This window comes from Pseudophryne corroboree, chromosome 4, assembly GCF_028390025.1.
Source record: "Pseudophryne corroboree isolate aPseCor3 chromosome 4, aPseCor3.hap2, whole genome shotgun sequence".
NCBI classification, from domain to species: domain Eukaryota; kingdom Metazoa; phylum Chordata; class Amphibia; order Anura; family Myobatrachidae; genus Pseudophryne; species Pseudophryne corroboree.
The window spans coordinates 863,093,663-863,117,903 of record NC_086447.1 but is presented as its reverse complement, the minus strand read 5'-3'; the positions used below and the strand labels follow the sequence as shown (position 1 = coordinate 863,117,903).

Sequence of the window (24,241 nt, the reverse complement as noted above, 5' to 3'; positions counted from 1 at the left end):
GGGGGGGGGGGGGGGGGGAGGGGGGGGGGGTAGGGGTATTTTCCATTGGTGAATAGAATAGCTTCTTTTCCGCAGTTATTTCAAGATAGACCATTTAGAAACCGCCATAGAACGTTGGTTTAGACACCACAACTGGCGCTTTAAAATACTCCTAATTAGACATGGAAACTACCGCCTATCTAGCAGTTTTTAAATGACACAGATCCCGCCACTTAGTAAATTTAGGGGGACATTTACTAAGCAGTGATAAGAGCGGAGAAGTGAGCCAGTGGAGAAATTGCCCATGGCAACCAATCAGCACTGATGTAACATCTATAATTTGCATACTATAAAATGATACAGAGCTGCTGATTGGTTGATGGGGAAATTTCTCCACTGGCTCACTTCTCTGCTCTTATCACTGCTTAGTAAATGTTCCCCTTAGTCCAAGGAGAGACAACATCAGTCTCTTCCAGGCGTTATCTTTATAATGTGTACTGTAAGTGTACAGAGGCAGCAGCAGGTTGCAGACTTCCTTCCTCTAGCTTTACGCAAAACTGACAGACAGCGAATGAGTCAATGTCAGAGCCGGATTAACAGGGGGGTTCCGGGGGTAAGTACCCCGGGCCCCCCTGTCAGAAAAGGGCCCCCCTCCACTCGCCGGAGATCAGATCTCTAATCCGATCTGATCAGCGGCACTGCACTACGGGGCATTGCGCTCCCCTGTCCACTGCAGAGATTACTGAGCGAGTGAGCGATGGCTCAGCGCCGCGCACGCAGGGGCCGACCCGCCGATCCATCCTCACTGATGATTCTTTTGGGGGACGGAATGGTACGAGATAATGTAGAGCGCAGGCAGCTGTGTCAGGAACGCGCAGCTGCCTGCTCATCACACTGACAAAGAGGATAGCTGACTGTAGGGGGAGCTGCAGCGTCAGCCCCTCCTAGGCAGTTCCAGTGTGAGACCTGCTGACCCGGGGTTGTGTCTTCCGGAGCCGCTCTGCCATGTGGAGACAGGTGTGTGTCTCGCGGTGGAAGGGGAATGGGGGAGAGTGGGAGGCGATCTTTAATAAATGGTGACAGCTTTATTTTGTATGTGTGCTATGTGGTTACTGTGTATGTGGTACTATGTATGCATGTGTGCAATGCACATGGTGAGAATATCTGTATATGCTGTGCTATGTATATGTGTGTGTGGTGTGCTATGTATTTGTGTGCAATGTATGTGTGGTGTGCTGTGTGTGCAATGTGTATGTGTGTGTGGTGTACTATGTACATGTATAGTGTGCTATGTATATGTGTATGTGCAATGTGTAGGAGTATGGTGTGCTATGTTTGTTTGGGGTATACTGTGTGTGCAATATGTGTGTGTGGTGTGCTATGTATGTGTGTGCAATGTTTATGTCTGTGGTGCTGTGTGTACAATGTGTATATATGTGGTGTACAACGTATGTGTCTGGGCAGCTAGAAATTCAGTAAGCATGGTGTACAATGTGTGTGTGTGTGTGTGTGTGTGTGTGTGTGTGTGTGTGTGTGTGTGTGTGTGCGCAATGTGCATATGTGTGCAACATGGAAACCCCCCCAGTAAAGCCTGCGTTTGCCCCTGCAGCTGCCCAATAAGCGTAAGTCAAGCTGCAGCCTCAGGATGGAAGTTCCCTGGCAGCGTGGGGATTAGTGCTGGCGGGGTGCACTGCAGAGAAGGAGAGGCACATTCACACTCTCCTCTTATGTTTGTAAGTCAGGATTTTTTTTTTTTTTAAGTTATGCTTTAAATTTTAAGTCAGGCTCTGAATTTTATCTATCTATCTATCTATCTATCTATCTATCTATCTATCTATCTATCTATCTATCTATCTATCTATCTATCACTTCTAAAGGACAGGGTCTCGCAGGACCTGTGAATGTCGTTACCTGTGCTTCAGAAGTTCTATTATTGTTGGATGGCACCTGGTCAATTAACTTATGGTAAGGGAGTGCCTGTCAACTTTCCAGTGTGTGTGTGTGTGTGTGTGTGTGTGTGTATATATATATATATATATATATATGTAATGGATCAGGTCAGGATCCTGGCAGTGCTCGGAACCCCAACCACTGGAAACCTGAACGAGTAATCTATGGTGGTGGGGGGAGGCGTTAGGGTCAGGCTGAGGAGGGGTGGCTAGGTTTAGGCTTCGGGGAGGTTAGGTTTAGTTTAGGCACCCCCGGGGAGAGTTATGGTTAGGCTGCGGGTGGGGGTGTGTGTTTAGGTTTAGGCTGCGTGAAGGGAAGGTTAGGTTTAGGCACACCTGGGGATGGTTATGGTTAGGCTGCAGAGGTGGGGGAGGGTTAGCTTTAGACTGCGGGAAGGAAGGGTTAGCGGGGCATTGGGGAAAGGTAAATATACTTACCTTGTCCCTATCAGGATTTTCATCATTGGGATACCGCCGGCATATCAGACCAACCCATATGTATGTATATATGTGTATATATGTATATATGTGTAATATATATGTGTGTGTATATGAATATATGAAATAGGTAATTAACCCATACTACCCGATACTCCCCTTAGTTCAAATGATACAGCGTGTATATATATGTATGTATTAGAATTTTACATTTACACCTTAGGGCCCCCCTGTCTTAAGTACCCCGGGCCCCCTGATGCCTTAATCCAGCTCTGGTCAATGTGCATTGTCCTTGGAAGCCCTTTGGTGAGCTGTGAGGGGCTGCCGGCGATCACAGACCGAGTCACTGACAGCATGAGCATACTGTATGTTATAGATGCTACAGCTGCTGTGTGCTGGGTAGTTATATGATGTACTGCACAAGGAGGTGATAAAAAGACTAGCAATTCCACACAAAGCGTGCTACATGAGTTATAGCTGCTGTAACACAGGCCTCTGTCAAATTCTCCATATACAGTTCAGCTCTTAGACCTGGTTCATCATTCACTGCAGTAAGTCCTGCACCATGCATATACAATCCTGTGATAAGGAACTTTGCAAGAATTAGTTTTATTTGTAGGATACCTGTAAAAATAAGTGTAACCCCAATTTGCCCAAAGATCCAATATCCAACAAATCAAATAATTAGGAACTAGTGATGTCACTGAGGCATTAGCACATCTTGGGACTGATTTAGAGATGGACGCAGTTGCAGCGGGGCCTTTTTAGGCGAGAGGCATCTGCGTCTTTATGCAAATTTGGCGACTGAGTCTCAGCCTACTTATATGCCCATTGGCAGCAGTGGTTTTCCGTATCCACAGGTACTACCCTATGGCGGCCGGTGTCAGTGCAACTGCATCTTTGGACAAAGTCACTGACTGTGCCACGTTGGCACCTGGCTAGCTCCCCCCCTCGTTACCACCCAGAAACAGCAACCAAAATTGTATCTACAGATGGAGCCACATTTATCTTGGCTTCTTTGCTGCGCCTAGGCACACCATAGTTTATTAGCATAAACCCTTCATCTATTGTTCTCAGCTGCAATACAATACAGAGAGAACAATACAGCAGGGGATTAAGTCATTACAGAAGGGGATTAAGTCTGACTGAAGTTAATCCTATTAAATGCCAAGATAAACATGGCTCCATCTGTATCTGCGTGTAATTTTTGCTCTGCGGATTTGATCGTAATCCATCGGGATACATGCGCAGTGTGTATTGGACTCATGCACAGACTGAAAACATTGTACACATGAGAAGACTGAAAACATTGGATGAATGAGCAGACTGAAAACATTGGATGCACGATCAGACTGAAAACATTGGATGCACGAGGAAACTGAAAACATCGGATTCGTGTGCAGACTGAAAACATCAAACACATATGCAGACTGAAAACATCGAATGCATGTGCAGATTGGAAACATCAGACACATGCACAGACTGAAAACATCAGACGCATGTGCAGACTGAAAACACTGTAAACATCGGATGTTTGAGCAGACTGAAAATATTGTACAAATGTGTAAACTGAAAACTTTGGATGCATGGGCAGACTGAAAACATTGGATGCATGAGCAGACTGAAAACATCGGATGCATGTGCAGACTGAAAACATCAAACGCATGTGCAGACTGTAAACATCGAATGCATGTGTAGATTGGAAACATCAGACACATGCACAGACTGAAAACATCGGACGCATGTGCAAACTGAAAACACTGGATGAATGAGCAGACTGTAAACATCGGATGTTTGAGCAGACTGAAAACATTGAAAACATTGCATGCATGAGCAGACTGAAGATATCGGACGAATGTGTAAACAGAAAACTTTGATACATGAGCAGACTGAAAACATCGGACGCATTGCAGAATGAAAACATTGGATGCATAAACAGACTATAAACATTGGATGCATGTGCAGACTGGAAACATTAGGGTTAATCATGCTGCAATGTTTGGAGCACTGCAGGTGACATCACAGCCCCAGATCTGCACGTGTGCAGATCTAAAAACATTGAAGATATAAGTATACATTGGGTTTACGTACATTTCTGAATTAGGGGCCTAATTCAGACCTGATTGCAGCAGCAAAATTTTTCTCTAATGGGCAAAACCATGTGCATTGCAGGTGGGGCAGATATAACATGTGCAGAGAGAGTTAGATTTGGGTGGGGTGTGTTCAAACTGAAATCTAAATTGCAGTGTAAAAATAAAGCAGCCAGTATTTACTAGTGATGTGCACCTGAAATTTTTCGGGTTTTGTGTTTTGGTTTTGGGTCCGGTTCCGTGGCCGTGTTTTGGGTTCGAACGCGTTTTGGCAAAACCTCACCGAATTTTTTTTGTCGGATTCGGGTGTGTTTTGGATTCGGGTGTTTTTTTAAAAAAACCCTAAAAAACATCTTAAATCATAGAATGTGGGGGTCATTTTGATCCCATAGTATTATTAACCTCAATAACCATAATTTCCACTCATTTTCAGTCTATTCTGAACACCTCACACCTCACAATATTATTTTTAGTCCTAAAATTTGCACCGAGGTCGCTGGATGGCTAAGCTAAGCGACACAAGTGGCCGACACAAACACCTGGCCCATCTAGGAGTGGCACTGCAGTGTCAGGCAGGATGGCACTTCAAAAAAATAGTCCCCAAACAGCACATGATGCAAAGAAAAAAAGAGCTGCACCAAAGTCGTTGTGTGACTAAGCTAAGCGACCCAAGTGGCCGACACAAACACCTGGCCCATCTAGGAGTGGCACTGCAGTGTCACGCAGGATGGCCCTTCCAAAAAATACTCCCCAAACAGCACATGACGCAAAGAAAAAAAGGCGCAATGAGGTAGCTGTGTGACGACTAAGCTAAGCGACCCTAGTGGCCGACACAAACACCTGGCCCATCTAGGAGTGGCACTGCAGTGTCAGGCAGGATGGCACTTACAAAAATAGTCCCCAAACAGCACATGATGCAAAGAAAAAAAGAGCTGCACCAAAGTCGTTGTGTGACTAAGCTAAGCGACCCAAGTGGCCGACACAAACACCTGGCCCATCTAGGAGTGGCACTGCAGTGTCACGCAGGATGGCTCTTCCAAAAAATACTCCCCAAACAGCACATGACGCAAAGAAAAAAAGAGGCGCAATGAGGTAGCTGTGTGACGACTAAGCTAAGCGACCCTAGTGGCCGACACAAACACCTGGCCCATCTAGGAGTGGCACTGCAGTGTCAGACAGGATGGCACTTAAAAAAATAGTCCCCAAACAACACATGATGCAAAGAAAAAAAGAGCTGCCCCAAAGTCGTTGTGTGACTAAGCTAAGCGACCCAAGTGGCCGTCACAAACACCTGGCCCATCTAGGAGTGGCACTGCAGTGTCACGCAGGATGGCCCTTCCAAAAAATACTCCCCAAACAGCACATGACGCAAAGAAAAAAAGAGGCGCAAGCTCTTCCCGTCCAGTGTTGGAAGGTCAGGCATCGCAACCGACACAATTGGACTCTCCTTTGGGATTTGTGATTTCGAAGAACGCACAGTTCTTTGCTGTGCTTTTGCCGCAAGTCTTTTCTTTTTTCTAGCGAGAGGATGAGTGCTTCCATCCTCATGTGAAGCTGAACCACTAGCCATGAACATAGGCCAGGGCCTCAGCCATTCCTTGCCACTCCGTGTCGTAAATGGCATATTGGCAAGTTTACGCTTCTCCTCAGACGCTTTGAATTTTGATTTTTGGGTAATTTTTTTACTGATCTTTTGTGTTTTGGATTTTACATGCTCTGTACTATGACATTGGGCATCGGCCTTGGCAGACGACGTTGATGGCATTTCATCGTCTCGGCCATGACTAGTGGCAGCAGCTTCAGCACGAGGTGGAAGTGGATCTTGATCTTTCCCTCCACATTTTTGTTCTCCATATTTTAATGCGCACAACTAAAAGCCACCACAGGTATACAATGTAGATGGATGGATAGTAAGTATAGTATTATATTACTTATGGACGACGAGTGCACTGACGACACAGAGGTAGGTACAGCCGTGGCCTACCGTACTGCTTATATATATAATATACTGTATATAACGGACCTGGTGGACACTGTCAGCAGACTGCTAAACTAGTATGAAGAAAAAAAAAAACACCACAGGTAGGTATACAATAATGTAGATGGATGGATAGTAAGTATAGTATTATATTACTTATGGACGACGAGTGCACTGACGACACAGAGGTAGGTACAGCCGTGGCCTACCGTACTGCTTATATATATAATATACTGTATATAACGGACCTGGTGGACACTGTCAGCAGACTGCTAAACTAGTATGAAAAAAAAAAAAGAGCCACCACAGGAGTGTTTTTCAGGCAGACAAACGTATACTGGACTGGTGGTCACTGTCAGCAAAACTGTGCACTGTACTCCTGCTATAACTGCTCCCCAGTCCCCACAATTAGGCAGTGTGAGCAGTGCACTCAGCACAGATATATCATGCAGCAGTGCAGCACACTGAGTGAGCACAGATATGGTGGAGCGTTTTTTTTCAGGCAGAGAAACAAAGGATTAAACTAACTCACTGGTGGTAAACCCTGCACTGTACTCCCTAACAGCTGCTCCCCGTCCCCAATCCTCCCCACATAACTAAGTCACTCAGTTTACTCTGTTCTTTTCTAATATAACGGAGAGGACGCCAGCCACGTCCTCTCCCTATCAATCTCAATGCACATGTGAAAATGGCGGCGACGCGCGGCTCCTTATATAGAATCCGAATCTCGCGAGAATCCGACAGCGGGAGGATGACGTTCGGGCGCGCTCGGGTTAACCGAGCAAGGCGGGAGGATCCGAGTCGCTCGGACCCGTGTAAAAAAAAGGTGAAGTTCGGGCGGGTCGGATCCCGAGGATCCGAACCCGCTCATCACTAGTATTTACCCTGCATAGAAACAAAATAACCCACCCAAATCTAACTCTCTCTGCACGTTATATCTGCCCCCCTGCAGTGCACATGGTTTTGCCCATTAGAGAAAAATGCTGCTGCTGCTGCGATCAGGTCTGAATTATGCCCTAATTATAGAAAGGTGCATGCAGATCAGATGGTATCACATATGTTGCGGTAAGGTGATGGGCGTTCCTGGGCGGTAATTGGGTGGTGGCTACTAGTGCATGTAAAAATGGTCTATTCAGTGGGCGTTATGGGAGTGGCACTGCAAGTGGCTGCGTTCACAGATGCACAGCCGCAAGCACAGGCAGGCCATGGTCAGACAGAGCCACTATGTCTGCCATGGGGCTGGTGCAAGTCTCAATGGTGCGACCGGTGGGGGAGATAAGGAGGCACTAATCTGTATTACGGTGTCTCAGGGGGTAATTCAGACCTGATCGCTGGGCTGCTAAATTTGTTGTGCTGCATTTAGATAGTCGTCACCCAAGGGGAGTGTATATTCGCCATGCAAGTGTGCGATCGCATGTGTACGCTGAGCTGCAAAAATCCCTCAGTCAGCGGCCAGCTGCAAAAATCCCTCAGTCAGCGGCCAGCTGCAATTCCGCTCGCACCTCACTCACCATCGAATAATGTTTCCACTGTGTGCAGTCTGCGCGCAGCCCAGGACTTGCTCCTACAGGCCCTCATTCCGAGTTGTTTGCTCGCTAGCTGCTTTAACAGCATTGCAAACGCTAGGTCGCCACCCTCTGGGAGTGTATCTTAGCTTAGCAGAAGTGCGAATGAAAGATTAGCAGAACTGCTACTAAATAATTTGCTGCGATTTTACCTGGCACGCCTGCGTTTTTTAGCACACTCCCTGAAAACGGCCAGTTTCCGCCCAGAAACACCCACTTCCTGTCAATCACAGTACGATCACTCGAGCGATGAAAAAACATTGCTCGACCTTGTGTAAATCTACAAAGTTTTGTGTGAAAGTACTTAGCGCATGCGCATTTAGCCTTTTTTTCTTAATCGCTGCACTGCGTTTTCCCTGACACTCCCAGAAAATGGCCAGTTACCACCCACAAACACAACCTGATTGTTTCACTCCGTGCTCACAGGTACGGGTTATACTGTTTTGGGCAGCAGAAATTAAAAAAAAAAAGGGGAGGTTACCTCAAATACCTCCCTAGAAATAAATGGCAATAATGGATTTAGCAATTGCTCCTGCAAACTGTGTACACAGTTTTCAGATGCAATTGCTAAATCCATTATTACCACCCATAAACGGCCTCTTCCTGTCAGTCACCTTGTGAATGGCTGTGCGATTGCACTTTTCGCACCAGCCTGGCGCTGTCTGGCGATGCCCAGGACCGTCTTTTTGTATGGGCTCAATGGGCCCTTTCCCAAGGACCCCTTTTTCCAGGGGTACCAGATTTATGAAAATCGGCCCTGGGGAACCAGAGATATCCGACTTCTAAGTAGTGGTCCCAGGGGCGGAACTGTGGGAGGCAGTGGAGTCGGCTGCCGCCGGGCTCCTGACCTCAACTGTCTCCCACTGACGATTGCTCGCTGCTACTTTTTTTTTTCTATGATTCTTACAGACGGAGGAGCTGTGTCCGTGACACGGAAGCTGCCTCCTGTATATACAGAGAGCTGGAACTGTCTGCCGCTAGGGGGAGCTCCAGAGTGCAGCTCCTCCTAGGCCCTTCCAGTTAAGCAAGCCAGCCGAGTGAAGCTCTCTGTTCCTCGTCAGGCTGATGATAGCCAAAGGTAGGCACTGGCCTCAAGCTGCACCGTGGTGGGGAAGGTGTAGTTGGGTGTGCTGGAGGGGGGGCTTTGATAAATGTTGAAGCACTGTGTTTTGTGTGTGCATGTTTTTAAGTGAGGTGTGTGTGTGTGTGTGTTTTTAAGGAAAGTTGTGTGTTCAAGTAAAAGAGGCATGTGTGTATATAATTGAGAGGCATATGTGTGTGTGTGTGCAGTGGCGGAAGTCTGAGAGGCAATGGAGTCGGTTGCCGCCGGGTTCCAACAGTGAAGGGGGCACCTTCTCAATTGCCTCTGACAGCGCGACTGTTCGGCTGCGGTCTCCCGCATGACAGCCCGGCTCCGGCCCCCTGACAAGTGCGGCTGACCGGCTCCCGAATGATGATACCGAGTCTGGCCAGCTGCTGCACCACAGTGAAGCTGCCCTTCTCCTGCTTGCTGACACTCCAGCTGCCTGGCAGTGGTGAGAAGAGGTAACTGACGGAGGAGAGTGTCAGGATGGGGACAGTGTGTGTGTCAATGTGGCTGTGTGTGTGTGTGTGTATGTATGTATGTATGTATAAACTTTTTCGCCTCTGGGCGTCTGGCATTAACTTACGCCCGTGTGTGTGTGTGTGTGTGTGTGTGTGTAAGTGAGATGCATGTGTGAGAGGCATGTGTGTGTGTGAGAGGCATGTGTAAGTGAGAGGCATGTGTGTGTAAGTGAGAGGCATGTGTGTATGTAAGTGTGTGTAAGTGAGAGGCATGTGTGTGAGAGGCATGTGTGTGTAAGTGAGAGGCGTGTGTGTGTGTAAGTGAGGTGTGTGTGTGTGTGTGTGTGTGTGTGTGAGAGGCGTGTGTGTATAAGTGAGAGGCATGTGTGTGAGAGGCATGCGTGTGTGTAAGTGAGAGGCGTGTGTGTGTGAGGCATGTGTAAGTGAGAGGCATGTGTGTGAGAGGCAAGGATTAAAGGAAGCATTTGAGCATTTCTACAGGACTATGGGGGTCATTTCGACCTGTTCGCACGCAGTGGTTTCTCGCTTCGGTGCGAACTGGTGCGTTATGCGCATGCGTGGTGGACGCTGTGCGCGACGTTGCCTGGCGACAGAGGTCGCCGGGCTACGTCTCGCCTACCGACGGAAGCGGTCGCAGAGGCGACCGCTAAGAAGATTGACAGGAAGGAGGCGTGGCAGGGCGGATCCGGACCTTTGGAGACCGTTTTCGTGGAGTGGTGAGTAAAACGCAGGCGTGCCCAGGACAATGGAGGGTGGAGGTGTGACGTCAAAGCTAGGCCCATCATCACTGGATCCATTGCACAATGTAAGTCTATTTCTGCTTGAAATTTTTTTAGCTTAGCAGGGCTGCACAAGTGATCGCAGCCCTGCTAAGCTAAAATACACTCCCCCATAGGCGGGGACTATTGATCGCAGCAGCAGCTAAAAGTTGCTGGCTGCGATCAACTCGGAATGACCACCTATGTACAGAGCACACACCTGGTCTGGGTACACGCTACCTTACAAATATATGGAGGGGTGTCCATTTCTGAATGTGTGTGTGTGTGTGTGAGGCGCGTGTGTGAGGCGCGTGTGTGTGAGGCGCGTGTGTGTGTGTGAGGCGTGTGTGTGTGTGTGAGAGGCGTGTGTGTGTGTGTGTGTGTGTGTGTGAGTCATGTATGTGTTTAAGTGAAAGCAGCGTGTGTGTGTTTTTAAGTGAAGGAGGCATGTGTGTGTGAGTGAAAGAGGCATGTGTGTGTTTTAAGTGAAAGGCGTTTGTGTGTTAAAGTGAAAGAGGCGTGTGTGCTTTTAAGTGAATGAGGTGTTTGTGTGTTTTTTATATATATCGGCACACCGCTGCGCCAAAGCATCTCCATGGAGACGTGCTGGCGGGTGAGGGAGCACTGTAGGTGTACTATAAAGATATATTGGTATCTGTTTTTATTGTAATGACTGACTTGGAGTGCGTCCACTTTTTATGTGTATCTATATTGCTATTGGGAAAGGTACCTGAGCACGCTACTACTGTTCACCCTGAGTGCCGGATAGTTACATATGGTATGTGTGTGTATATGTAGGGGGGCACCAACATTTATCATGCCTCCGGGCGACTGGGACGAACTTACGCCACTGAGTGGTCCCTATCCAAGCCTGGTAATTGCTCTTCCCAGCCAGATATCTCTGGTTTTGTCTGACTTAGAGTTTTTCTGAGGGTATACTCCAAAAGCTATGACTCTCCCCTTTTGGTGGACACTAGCAGCTTGACTCTATTGTGCCCAGACCCAGATATATCAGCCTTCCAGCAGCTGGTCCCTGCTCCAGCTCAACATTCATGGTATGCAGTTTTATATATTCGTTGGTGGATTGCTCTGGCTCCTGAAGTCTTATCCCCAAGTCCCCAGTACCTCCTGAAAGTTGTGACTCTCTAGTGATTTATCCCATTGAAAGCTAAGAAATCTATTTCCAGGAACTGGAGATATCTGCTATCAAGCAAGCTGCCCTCCCACCGGAAAATGATGAATATTAAGCCTACTCCAGAATCCACCCCTCCCCTGTGTATTAAACCCTGCCCTACCACCCTGTAAGTCATGTACCAGGGCCACTTCATACAACCAATGCCCCCTTCTACAGTTTAGTGTTCTCCCTCCCGCCCCATATCCCACCATCTGTGCAGTAAAAGAGCAATTAGCAGAAATTACTGCTCTAGGTCCTACATGCTGAGCGGAAGATAGAACACCCCCTACCGCCCGCGGGACATAAAGGCTGCCGCTGATAGCACTTCCCACCCCTACCGCTGCAGGATGGGTAGGAGCCCCAGTGCATTGCTGTGCCCAGGGGCCTACCCTGCTATTAAGACGGCCCTGGCGATGCCTGTTGTTGTTTGCGGACGCGCGTGCGCACTGTGGTGTATACACATGCGCAGTCTCTCGCTGACTGCCCAGTGTGCAAAAACAGCAGCGATCAGATCTGAATCACCCCCTCAGTCTCATTTGGCTGCACAGATGTACACAAGGGAACGTGTATTAAGACGCATTTTCATAATCTCACAGATGGGTGACCGCCAATAGATGCTGTTGTATCCCTGTAAGTTTAGTAGCCTTTAAATGTTAAATTCTATTTACATTTTTTTTCAAGCTCATTTTTACGATGTCCCTTTAAATACAAACATGAATCATGTTTCTAAAAATGGTAAGAGGACTCTGAGAACATGGGAATGAGATTTATAGTTCAGTTTAGAGATTGCTATTGGCAATGAATAAGGAGTCGTATATTTTGTATTACATTAATAAATTGTATAATTAAATTGGCTCACTCTCCCTTGATAGATTGTCTCTCATCTTATATCTAAGACTATGATGAATTAATTTCAATAATGATAACATTGTAAGGTTTAAGTAATCCTTTACTATATTTAATTTTATTTTTTGCACATGCCTCAAAAAATCCCTTTGGTATACAGTATCACTGCTATGAAAGGAGTGGGGACGCGTCCTGGCGGCTGTTCTGACGGGCAGCCCTTTCCCTGATCTTTAAACTGTAAAACAGGTCCTTCTCCTTGCCCCTATTTTACATAAGTGCCTCATAAGACATTGTTCCCTCTGAAGAGGAGTTAAATATAAATACTGTGTTTTTTTGGAAAGACTCTCTTAGTGCCCCAAGCCTCTGGTCAACATCAGGGCAGCATGGGCTATTAAAACCCTCTTTCTCCACTTACTAAAGGTGCCACCTCCTCCCTAGGGCTCCTAGAACACATCTGGCCACAGTGTTGCTCCCACTTGGCCTGGTTTCAGGAAAAACGCTGAAGTCTCTCTCACACTTAGGTAAAGTATGAGTAAAGTAAATACCTGGGATAATCAGGCAATAGTCATAGTTTATTATGTATCAATTTTAAAAATGAGGTTAATCCTCCAAAAACTTACATTTTCAGAGGTTTACTGCAATAGATATGGTTCCCCATATACATCACTGGTATCAGAGTGTATGATGTGCACTTGCCTAATGGCCAGAGGTGTAGCTTGTATCCATAGCACCCGGCGCAAGCTCATGCCATGGCGCCCCCCCCTCCCATATATACATAAACACATCCCCATCACTTTCTTCAGCCATAGCCCCCTTCACCTTCCTCAGCCCCCAGACACATCACCATCCTCAGCTTCCAGCCCCTCATCTTCCTCAGCCACAGCCTCCATCACCTTCCTCAGCCTCCAGCTTCATCACCTTCCACAGCCCCTAGCTTCATCACCTTCCACAGCTACTAGCTTCATCACCTTCCTCAGCCACTAGCTTCATCACCTTCCTCAGCCCCTAGATTCATCACCTTCCTCAGCTCCCAGCCCATCCCCTTCCTCAGCCACAGCCCCCTAACCTTCCTCAGCCACAGCCCCATCACCATTCCCAGCCCCATCACCATCCTCAGCCCTCACTTTCCTCAGACCCCAGCTCCATCACCTTCCCTGCAGCGGCAACCTGAATTATGCCATGGTGGAGCCCCTTACACACATTACACCTCAGTAGAGCCCCTTATACACATTAGGCCAGGTAGCCCATATACACATTACTCCAGGTAGCCCATTATGCACATTACGACAGGTAGACCATATACACGTTATGTCAGGTAACCCCATAAACACATTATGCCAGGTAGCCCCATAAACCCATTACGCCAGGTAGAGCCATATACACATTACACCAGGTAGCCCCATATACACATTACGCCAGGTACTCATATATAAATATTACACCAGGTATCCCCATACATACACTTTATGCCAGGTAGCCCTATATACACTTTATGCCAGGTAGCCCCATATACACTAGCCAGGAGAGAGTGAGAGTGTGTGTATCTCACCCACCGCTCCACTACTCACGAGACCCACCGCTCTGCGTCTCACCCTTCCTGCAGCTCTGGGACCTGCAGCTATGCTGATCACCATCCCTGCAGCTTCAGTACACACCGATACGCTGATCATCATCCCTGCAGCTCCAGCATCCGCCGACGCCCTCTGGCGATTTCGGCGCCTGGAGTTTGCGCTCCTCTGGAACCGCCCTCGATATGCCCCTGCAAATGGCAGTCTGGTTAGTGCAGCAACTGGATGAAGACAGTCTGTGCAGGGGAGGAACAGGTGAACTGCTGATTTTAAAAATATGAAGGAAGACAGAGGGGAGAAGAGACAGGGCTAGGAAAGAGACACAGAGAGGGAGAGAGATTGATAGGCAGGCGGGACACAGGGAAAATATAGATTGGGAAGATATCGTCAGAAGAGAGAGATAGTGTAAGCAGTGGTGGATTTCCCACTAAGCTTGTGAGGCACATGTCTAGGGGCAGCACTTGCTGGGGGGCAGCACATCAGGCTGATGTGGCCAGATTATTTTTTTTGTTCATCATTGCAACATATTTTTTAAATATTATATTTTAACTGATGGCAGTGGGAGAATGGACAGCAAATTGTGGTCCGGGAGGTGAAAGTGGGGTGAGGTTGGGCTGTTTTGGCGGTCTTGAGGCATCTGGACTGGCAGCGAAAAAAAGGGGGCAGTAATTGGATGGGGGGACAGAAAATAATGTACCAAGGGGTGGCCTGACCCTTAAATCCTGCAAATAAAATAGTAGAAAAGTTCTCAGGTGCGTATAAAGAGCTGCTCTGCCATGTGTTCTGTCACTTAAAGATCACTCTCAAAACCCTTCACCAATATACACGTATACATAGAAATTCGTGACAATACATACGAGTGAGCACATCAAGTAATGGTAACCTGGTAATTCCCCATATCCTTTCTGGGATCCTCAATAACACAATTTCTCATATAGTGGTCCCAGAAAAAAAGGAATAAAAGTGCATATAGTGAAGCACAGTTTTTTTAATTTTACACACATCAGTAGAAACACATAAAATAAATCAACAGCATGGTGATCCTTAAATGTTCCAACAATAGGAAATTACCAGCTTCTGGTGAGAACTGTCAGCCAGCAGTTCGTAGGAGCATGTATGATGTTATACTCGGGTAAGTTGCATGTCTCATTCACCGTCCGCCAAGTACCCCAACATAGACACCGAATCTCCTCCGAAGTATGTCAATGCGTTTCGACCCTATGCAACAGGTCTATTTCAAGACAAAGTGTCCGGTGTATGCTGTCCGTGTCCCACAACTTCCTTCTTAAACATCCCGCGGCCAATCCCCCAGCGGCAAGTGCAGGTGGCTCCCATACATCAAGCATCTACAAGTCCCGTGAGCCCTTACCACGTCACGCCGCTCTTCATTCAGTTTCCTGTCACATAGCATCCGTCCGGCTCCCTGTTGCCGATATGTCATATCCGGTAGCCATAGCAACCGTCTGGCTCCCTAATGCCGACACATCATATCCGGTAACCATAGCAACCCGTTTTGTGTATAGACAGACTCCGTCTGTATCTGTGGTGCTTATCCATAATTTTAGATTGACAGCATCCATGGATGTATATTGCACAAGTCCCAATTTTCATAATTTCCGTAATTTTGTACCGGAATGTAAAAAAACAATAATAAAAACACATGTTTAATATACATAGTAATCTAAAAACATATTACATCACAAGATAGAGAATTTCACGTCACATATATCCCTTAAAGTGACTTCATACTTAAAAAGTGCTTGTGATAAAGTGGGGTTTAAAAAATTCCCAGATCTGCGCCTGTATATGTAAGCTGCTTTGATTTTGATTCCAAATTAAATAATACAAGTTATATCAAAGCGCTATGAGTGGAAAGGGAAGGGGAGGGGGGAGGGGAAGATACCAGTATGTTTACAGCTCTTTTTTGAGTTGATAAGATGAGTGTCCGGATTTTTTAATGAGTGAATTTGGATTCCATATAACTGCCTTGTGGGATATCCTCAGCAGGTAGTAATGGGCTAAACTGTCCCTATCTGTACCTTGCTGTGTTGGTAATTTCTAGTTCCCGTGGCTGGTTTCCAAACTTCTGCCTCACAGTCTTCACGGCCGAGTTGCGGGTTTTTGCAGCACTTCCGGTCGCGGCAATGACGTACTTCCGGTCACACGGTCCAACGCGTTTCATGCCTCAGCACTTAATCATGGATAAGGTGGATTGCATGAGATGCTCTATTTATCTTGTGATAAAGTGCCATGTGCAATGAAACCAAATAGAAGTACAAAACTATAAAAACCATTTCACCTCAAAGTCCGAATTGAGCACCCCTGGATTTAGCGTTCCTAGTTCCTAAATGGCCTTCATTTCGTTTTTTGCTAACTGGGTGGAAATGTCTCTCTGATGCCAATGACCTTTCTGCCACTGAATGCCCACAAACCTTCTTATGCCTGATGGACATTTGTTGTGACACATTCTGAAGTGATCCGATAGTGCATGCATCTCTAGACCCGCTCTAATATTTCTCAAGTGCTCGCTAATTCCCACTTTGAGGGGCCTGGATGTTCATCCTATATAACACAGGCCACAAGCACATTCAATTGCACACAACGTTTTTAGTGTTGCAAGTAAGAAACTCCTTAATACAGAACTTTTTTCCATTAATCATTAATTTGCTAGTTTTACTTTTTCCATCACTTTTTATGGTACGGCAACCGATACACATACAGCATCGAAAGAACCCCTTCGATTTGACGGTAGGGAGTGATTTTGTGGGGGGTAAAGCCAGTGGCGTAACTAGAAATTTTTCTCCCCCAAGCCAAAAATTTCTTCGGCGCCCCCCCCCCCCCCTTCATGCTCCATAATTGGGAGCAAGAAGGGGCGTGGTTTTGTTGGAGTGGGCGTGGTTTCGCATAAAGGGGCGTGGTATTGCAGGAAAAGACTACCTTATACCCCAGTTTTGCAACCTGCACGCCCATACGTTGGCCACCACAGAAAAAATAATAATCCTGATTCATGCCCCTTACATTATTTGTCATTTTTCCTCCTTATAGTAATGCCCAGTATACATTATGCCACATACTGCAATGGCCCTTAGACATTATGCCGCACACAATAATGCACGACACAATATGCACACACTGTAATGCCCCCGACACATTATGCCACACACCGTAATGTCTGTGACACATTATGCCACACACCGTAATGCCTGTGACACATTATGACAGGAATCGCAATGCCCGTTATACATTATGCTACACACTGCAATGCCCCTGATACATGTCTGTGACACATTATGACACACACCGCAATGTCCGTGATACATTATGCCACACACTGCAATGCCCGATACATTATAGCACATACAATGCCTGTGACACATTATGCCACACACTGCAATGACCTTGAGACATTATACCACAATGCCCGTGATATAGTATACCATACACTGTAATGCCTGTGACACATACCGCAATGCCCTGCCCGTTATACCCTATGCCACACATCGCAATGCCCGTTATGTATTATGCCACACTGCAATGACCCTGAGACATTATACCACATACCAAAATGCCCGTGATATAGTATACCACATATCGTAATGCCTGACACATTATGACACACACCGCAATGTCCGTGATACATTATGCCACACACTGCAATGACCCTGAGACATTATACCACATATCACAATGCCCGCGATATAGTATACCATACACCGTAATGCCTGTGACACATTATGACACACACCGCAATGTCCGTGATACATTATGCCACACACCGTAATGCCCATTACACATTAAGTCCTACAGTAAGGCTTCTAATTACTTTTCAATTACCTGCTCGTTGTCAGGGGTTTCATGCACTGGGTGTCATGCTCGTTGCCAGGGGTTTCATGCTCTTGGTTCCATGCACGGTGCCAGGGGTTTTCATGCTCAGGGTGTCATGCTCGTTGCCAGGGGTTTCATGCACTGGGTGTCATGCTCGTTGCCAGGTGTTTCATGCACTGGGTGTCATGCTCGTTGCCAGGTGTTTCATGCACTGGGTGTCATGCTCGTTGCTAGGAGGTAGTCCTTGTTGCTAGGGCTGTGCTCCCAGTGCCACATATGTCCCCAGTGCCAGATATTCCCCCACGGTGCCAGGTACTTACATGCCCCAGTGCCAAATATAGTCGTCGTCCCCATGTGCCAGGTACACATATACCCCCCCAGTGCCACATATGCCCCCAGTGCCAGATATTCCCCCCCAGTGCCACATATGCCCCCAGTGCCAGATATGCCCCCAGTGCCATATATTCCCCCCCAGTGCCAAATATGCCCCCAGTGCCAGATATTCCCCCCCAGTGCCAGATATTCCCCCCGTGCCATATATGAGCCCAGTGCCAGATATTCCCCCCCAGTGCCAGATATTCCCCCCGTGCCATATATGCCCCCAGTGCCAGATATCCCCCCCAGTGCCATATATGCCCCCAGTGCCAGATATCCCCCCCAGTGCCAGATATTCCCCCCCAGTGCCAGATATCCCCCCCCAGTGCCAGATATTCCCCCCAGTGCCAGATATTCCCCCCAGTGCCATATATGCCCCAGTGCCAGATATCCCCCCCCTGTGCCAGATATTCCCCCCAGTGCCATATATGCCCCCAGTGCCAGATATTCCCCCCCAGTGCCATATATGCCCCAGTGCCAGATACCCCCCCAGTGCCTGATATGCCCCCAGTGCCAGATATTCCCCCCAGTGCCAGAAATGCCCCAGTGCCAGATATTCCTCCCTCCCCCCCCGTGCCATATATGCCCCCAGTGCCAGATTTTCCCCCCCAGTGCCATATATGCCCCAGTGCCAGATACCCCCCCCCCAGTGCCAGATATGCCCCCAGTGCCAGATATTCCTCCCCCCCCCCCCGTGCCATATATGCCCCCAGTGCCAGATATTCCCCCCCAGTGCCATATATGCCCCAGTGCCAGATACCCCCCCCCAGTGCCAGATATGCCCCCAGTGCCAGATATTCCCCCCAGTGCCAGAAATGCCCCAGTGCCAGATATTCCTCCCTCCCCCCCGTGCCATATATGCCCCCAGTGCGAGATATTTACCCCCCCCCGCCGTCGCTTTTTGGAGGGACACGGAGGGCACAGCTCGTTTCTCCTGTGTCCCTCCTGCTGCATCATCTCCGGCGGCCGCGGGTCTAATAGGGGGAAGTGCCGGTTCGTGAGCCAATTAGAGCTCACGGACGGCACTTCCCCCTATTAGACCCGCGGCCGCCGGAGATGATGCAGCAGGAGGGACACAGGGAGGCGCGCTGTCCCTCCGTGTCCCTCCAACAAGCGGCAGAGGGAAGGAGACTGCAGACTGACATGCGGACGCTCGTCCGCTTGTCAGTCTGCTGTAAATCAGTGGCGCCCCCGCAGCCCCTCGCCCCCAAGCCACCGCGAGGACTGCGGGGGCAGTAGTTACACCACTGGGTAAAGCACTCCTCACCAGTGTTGCGCTCAAATTTGGTGCCCTTTTTGTAAATGCACTTGGATTTTTTCAGAAGCATTTAATCTACTATTGAATTGAAATCCTTCTAAAATAAATTCCTGTAAACCTAGTTCCATATCACTGTTTATTAGTGCCACAACTACCGCTTTAATACAATCTTGGTGACTGATCACCGTATACAGCGACCGTACATCAGCTGTCACCATAATTAGAGTATCACAATGAAAAACAGCGCACAATTCTAAACCATGAATTTAGATACACATGTGAACAGAGCTTTCAAGGTTCTATCATTTCTACCTGGATAACCTATGATGTTTTATCTATATTGTGCATGGTCCAAGTCATGATGGTTAAGGGACTCCTCAAAATGTGCTGAATCCTGCTGCTCTACATTTGGATTAACGCTAATTGGAACTTACCCTGGAAATTACCTCAGGAACGGTAACTATACCCACGTCTGGAACTATCATCATTGGCCTTTTGGTCACACTTAGGCCTGGTTTACATCATGTACAGGACTACTTAGTGAGCCCATACAAATAGACCACAGAAGGGGACTTAAGGATATCTAACATATGCACTCCATTATCTGTGATGGTTTTAATTCTTTATTCACTTGTGATTGTTATATCAGTTATAATGTGATTTTATAATTTGTTTTTTTTTTTAAATATTAAAAGTGTTATAGAACCTTGAAAGCTCTGTTCACATGTGTATCTAAATTTATGGTTTAGAATTGAGCGATGTTTTTCATTATAATTTCCTTTATTCGTGGAGAGTGACTATCTCCTATATACAGCTGCTTAGAAAAACTAACCCTGTTAAGCGCCTGTTATCAGATATCTATCCATACAATAATTAGAGTATCATCCCATTCTATGGTTGTTAACAAATGTAAAAAAATCAGTGGTGTCCTTTAAATGAGATCGATTTTTCATTACTAGGGGTTGTAAGTGGAAGTCTATGTATTCAGACAAATTAGAGGTAACCAAATTTATTCCCAACACAATAGGCCTACCTGGTGGTCTATGTGGGTCCTTGTGTATCTTTGGTAACACATACATCACCGGAGTAGCTGGATCTTCATTAAATAGGAATTTATATACCCTTTCTTCCAAAATATTGTGTCTTAAATATTTATTTAATAACTCCTGTAATTTTTCCAGAATTTTATGGGTAGGGACCATTCTTAATTTAACATATGTTGCCTGGTCTCCCAATTGTCTCAATATCTCTTCTTCATACAATACATCTGTCTGTCTAACACCACCACCCCTCCGCCCTTATCGGCGGGTTTTATGATGAGTTCTGTATTTTCTTTTAAAGTTTTCAATGCCTGTCTCTCCTTCCAAGACAAGTTATGGTGATTTTTTTTGGTGGGTAATTCTTTTATCTCTTGGTGCACCAATTCAAAATAGGTATCTAGAAAATGTCCTTTCATGTATGTCGGATTGAAGACCGATTTTGGTTTAAATGGAGTGGACTTTAATTCCGGTACTGCTATTTCCACATGTTCTTTACTCAAAAAAAATCTTTTAAGGGTTAATTTCCTAATAAATTTATTGAGGTCTATAAAAGTGGAAAACTTATTGAGGGGAATTGAAGGGGCATATTTTAAGCCTTTTTCAAGGACTGAGATCTCTTCCTTTGCCAGGATATGTCTACTAAGGTTAAAGATTTTTACCTTTCTGTACTCTTCCCTATTTCTATTTTATCCTCATTAATTCGCTCCATTGTTGTTTTCTTTTTTCTTTTAGGTTTTCTTAATCTCTTTCTTAGTTTCCTATTTTGTTTGGCATCTCTATACCCTCTTCTAACTACCTTAAACTGCGGGGATTCCCTTCCTGACCTAAAAAAGAAGGTGGGATACTATCCCTTCTTTCCAAGAGTGAGTATCGATTTCTCCCATAAGTCAGAGCCTGGTCGCGTCTTTCAGCATATGTTCCATTGAGTCTTGGAGGGGTTTCCCATCTTAAATATTCTCTACCCCTCCTTTGTGTAGGTAGATCATTCCTAGACCTGTCCCTGTCTTCCTATCTTTCCAATCTCTAGCCCCTCGATCGATGGTCCTTTGGGTGAGTGGTCTGGAGTTGTTCTTAGACACTGGAGTCCTAAATGATTCCTGAATATTTACAAAATAATAGCGAGCACTTGAGAAATATTAGAGGGGTCTAGGGATTACTTCAGAATGTGTCATAACAAATGTCCATCAGGCATAAGAAGGTTTGTGGGCATTCAGTGGGTGAAAGGTCATTGGCGTCAGAGAGACCTTTCCACCCAGTTAGCAAAAACTGAAATGAAGGCCATTTACGAGCTAGGAACGCTGAAACCATGGGGGTTCATTTCGTACTTGAAATGGTTTTTATAGTTTTGCACTTCTATTTGGTTTCATTGCACTTGGCACTTTATCACAGGCACTTTTTAAGTACGAAGTCACTTTAAGGGATATATGTGATGTGAAATTCCCTATCTTGTGGTGTAATATGTTTTTAGATTACTATGTACTGTATATTAATCATGTGTTTTTATTATTGTTTTTTTACATTCTACTAGGAAATTACAAAATTATGGAAATTATGAAAATTGGGACTTGTGCAATATACATCCGTGGATGCTGTCAATCTAAAATTATGGATAAGCACCACAGATACAAACGGAGTCTGTCTATACACAAAATGGGTTGCTTTGGTTACCGGATAGGACGTATCGACAATAGGAAGCCAGATGGTTGCTATGGCTACCGGATATGATGTATCGGCAACAGGGAGCCGGACGGATATATGTAACAGGAAATTGAATGAGGAGCGGCGGGACGCGGCAAGGTCTCACCGGACTTGTAGTCGCTTGATGTATGGCCGCTTGAGGACTGGACGCAGGATGTTTAAAAAGGAAGTTGTGGGACACGGACAGCATACACCGGACACTTTGCCTTGAAAAAAACCTGCCTCATAGGGTTGAAACATGTTGACATACTTTGGAGGAGATTCGGTGTCTATCTTGGGGTACCTGGTGGATGGTGAATGAGACATGCAGCTTACCCGGGTGTAACATCATACATGCTCCTAAGAGCTGCCGGCTGACACTTCTCACTAGAAGCTGGAAATTTCCTATTGTTGGAATATTTAAGGATTACCATGCTGTCAATTTATTTTATGTGTTTTTATTGCTGTCTGTAAAATAAAAAAAAACTGTGCTTCACTATATGCACTTTTATTCCTTTTTTTCTGGGACCACTATATGAGAAATTGTGTTATTGAGTATCCCAGAAAGATATGGTGAATTACCAGGTTACCATTACTTGATGTGCTCACTCGTATGTATTGTCACGAATTTCTATATATACGTGACCCCTAATTCCACCCCTGAGTGTAAGAGGGAGAAAGAAGGGAGGAGTAAAAAATGAAGGGGGCAGGGGCTGAGAAAAAAAGAGGAAAGAAACACAGGAGGAAAGAAAGAGACAGAAAAAAAAACGGTAACTCCAGGGACAAAAGCTAGTGCTAAATGAGATTTAATTTCAGAGACAGCATAGAAAGATAAAGAACATAGCACTGATGACTTTATGGTATGCTGCTGTCTCTTTGCAGCGAGCTTACAATTTCTGGGTATAAAAACGTACCAGAAAATGAAGGGAATTTACAGTTGCACCTGGCATTTTAATGATAGTGGTAAAAGCGATGTCTGTGTGTTGCTTTGTGTTCGCTCTGTTCTGTTCTGGTCTGTCACCTCTGCTCAGAATATGAACTGACTGATGCAAATAACACCAGCACCTTATATAACAGAGGAATTATATAATCATTCCACGGAGCTGTGTGAAATGTGGATTATGCTGGACATAGCTCATGCCTGGTAACTTTTACTAAATTACAACAAACCCATAACTAAACACATAAAAAAAAACTATTGGCCCTCATTCCGAGTTGTTCGCTCGGTATTTTTCATCGCATCGCAGTGAAAATCCGCTTAGTACGCATGCGCAATGTTCGCACTGCGACTGCGCCAAGTAACTTTACTATGAAGAAAGTAATTTTACTCACGGCTTTTTCTTCGCTCCGGCGATCGTAATGTGATTGACAGGAAATGGGTGTTACTGGGCGGAAACACGGCGTTTCAGGGGCGTGTGGCTGAAAACGCTACCGTTTCCGGAAAAAACGCAGGAGTGGCCGGGGAAACGGTGGGAGTGCCTGGGCGAACGCTTGGTGTGTTTGTGACGTCAACCAGGAACGACAAGCACTGAACTGATCGCACAGGCAGAGTAAGTCTGGAGCTACTCTGAAACTGCTAAGTAGTTAGTAATCGCAATATTGCGAATACATCGGTCGCAATTTTAAGAAGCTAAGATTCACTCCCAGTAGGCGGCGGCTTAGCGTGTGTAACTCTGCTAAATTCGCCTTGCGACCGATCAACTCGGAATGAGGGCCCTTGTAAAGATGCATATAACGAGGCATTAAAGATATCACAATTAAATATAGATTCCAAGAGAGCTATACAGTCAAACGGTATATCTAGCAACAAGGGTGTAAATCAGCCCAGCAAATGTAGTGCGCATGACAAGGGTGTGTGGTCATGTCTCAAGGAGACTGCCTGTATGCAGGGTGGCCGTGCAGAGTGACTGGGGGCGGAGCTGCTCGGCAAGCATAGTTTCTCCAGGTGCTATAGCTCTGGCAAGTTCCATGAGGTGTCTGCATATTGACCGTTTTGCAACTCCATACATTGCAGATTTAGAGGTGCATAGGAATATCTGTGATGTTCCTGTATTATGATTATAGGCGATGTGTGAAGCCCCACACGGTGTCATATGGGGAGGTGGGGGGTGTGTGTAGGTGCAGTCTTCATGGATGTTGTCGAGAAGGAAGGGTG

At 46.3% G+C, this 24,241-nt stretch overlaps 1 protein-coding gene and 1 long non-coding RNA gene across 4 annotated transcripts in view; one reads left to right on the top strand and one right to left on the bottom strand.

The window, feature by feature from the left end:
• KCNK12 (potassium two pore domain channel subfamily K member 12) overlaps positions 1-24,241 on the bottom strand; it is a 307,031-nt gene that overhangs the window by 253,670 nt on the left and 29,120 nt on the right. The gene's annotated exons all lie outside the window — the stretch shown is intronic.
• Positions 870-22,585, top strand: LOC134911845 (uncharacterized). Of its 2 annotated transcripts, XR_010176892.1 has the most exons (3): positions 870-996; positions 21,142-21,272; positions 21,938-22,585. It is a non-coding gene; the product is annotated as an uncharacterized LOC134911845 (long non-coding RNA). The 2 variants fall into 2 exon arrangements; XR_010176894.1 differs by lacking the exon at positions 21,142-21,272.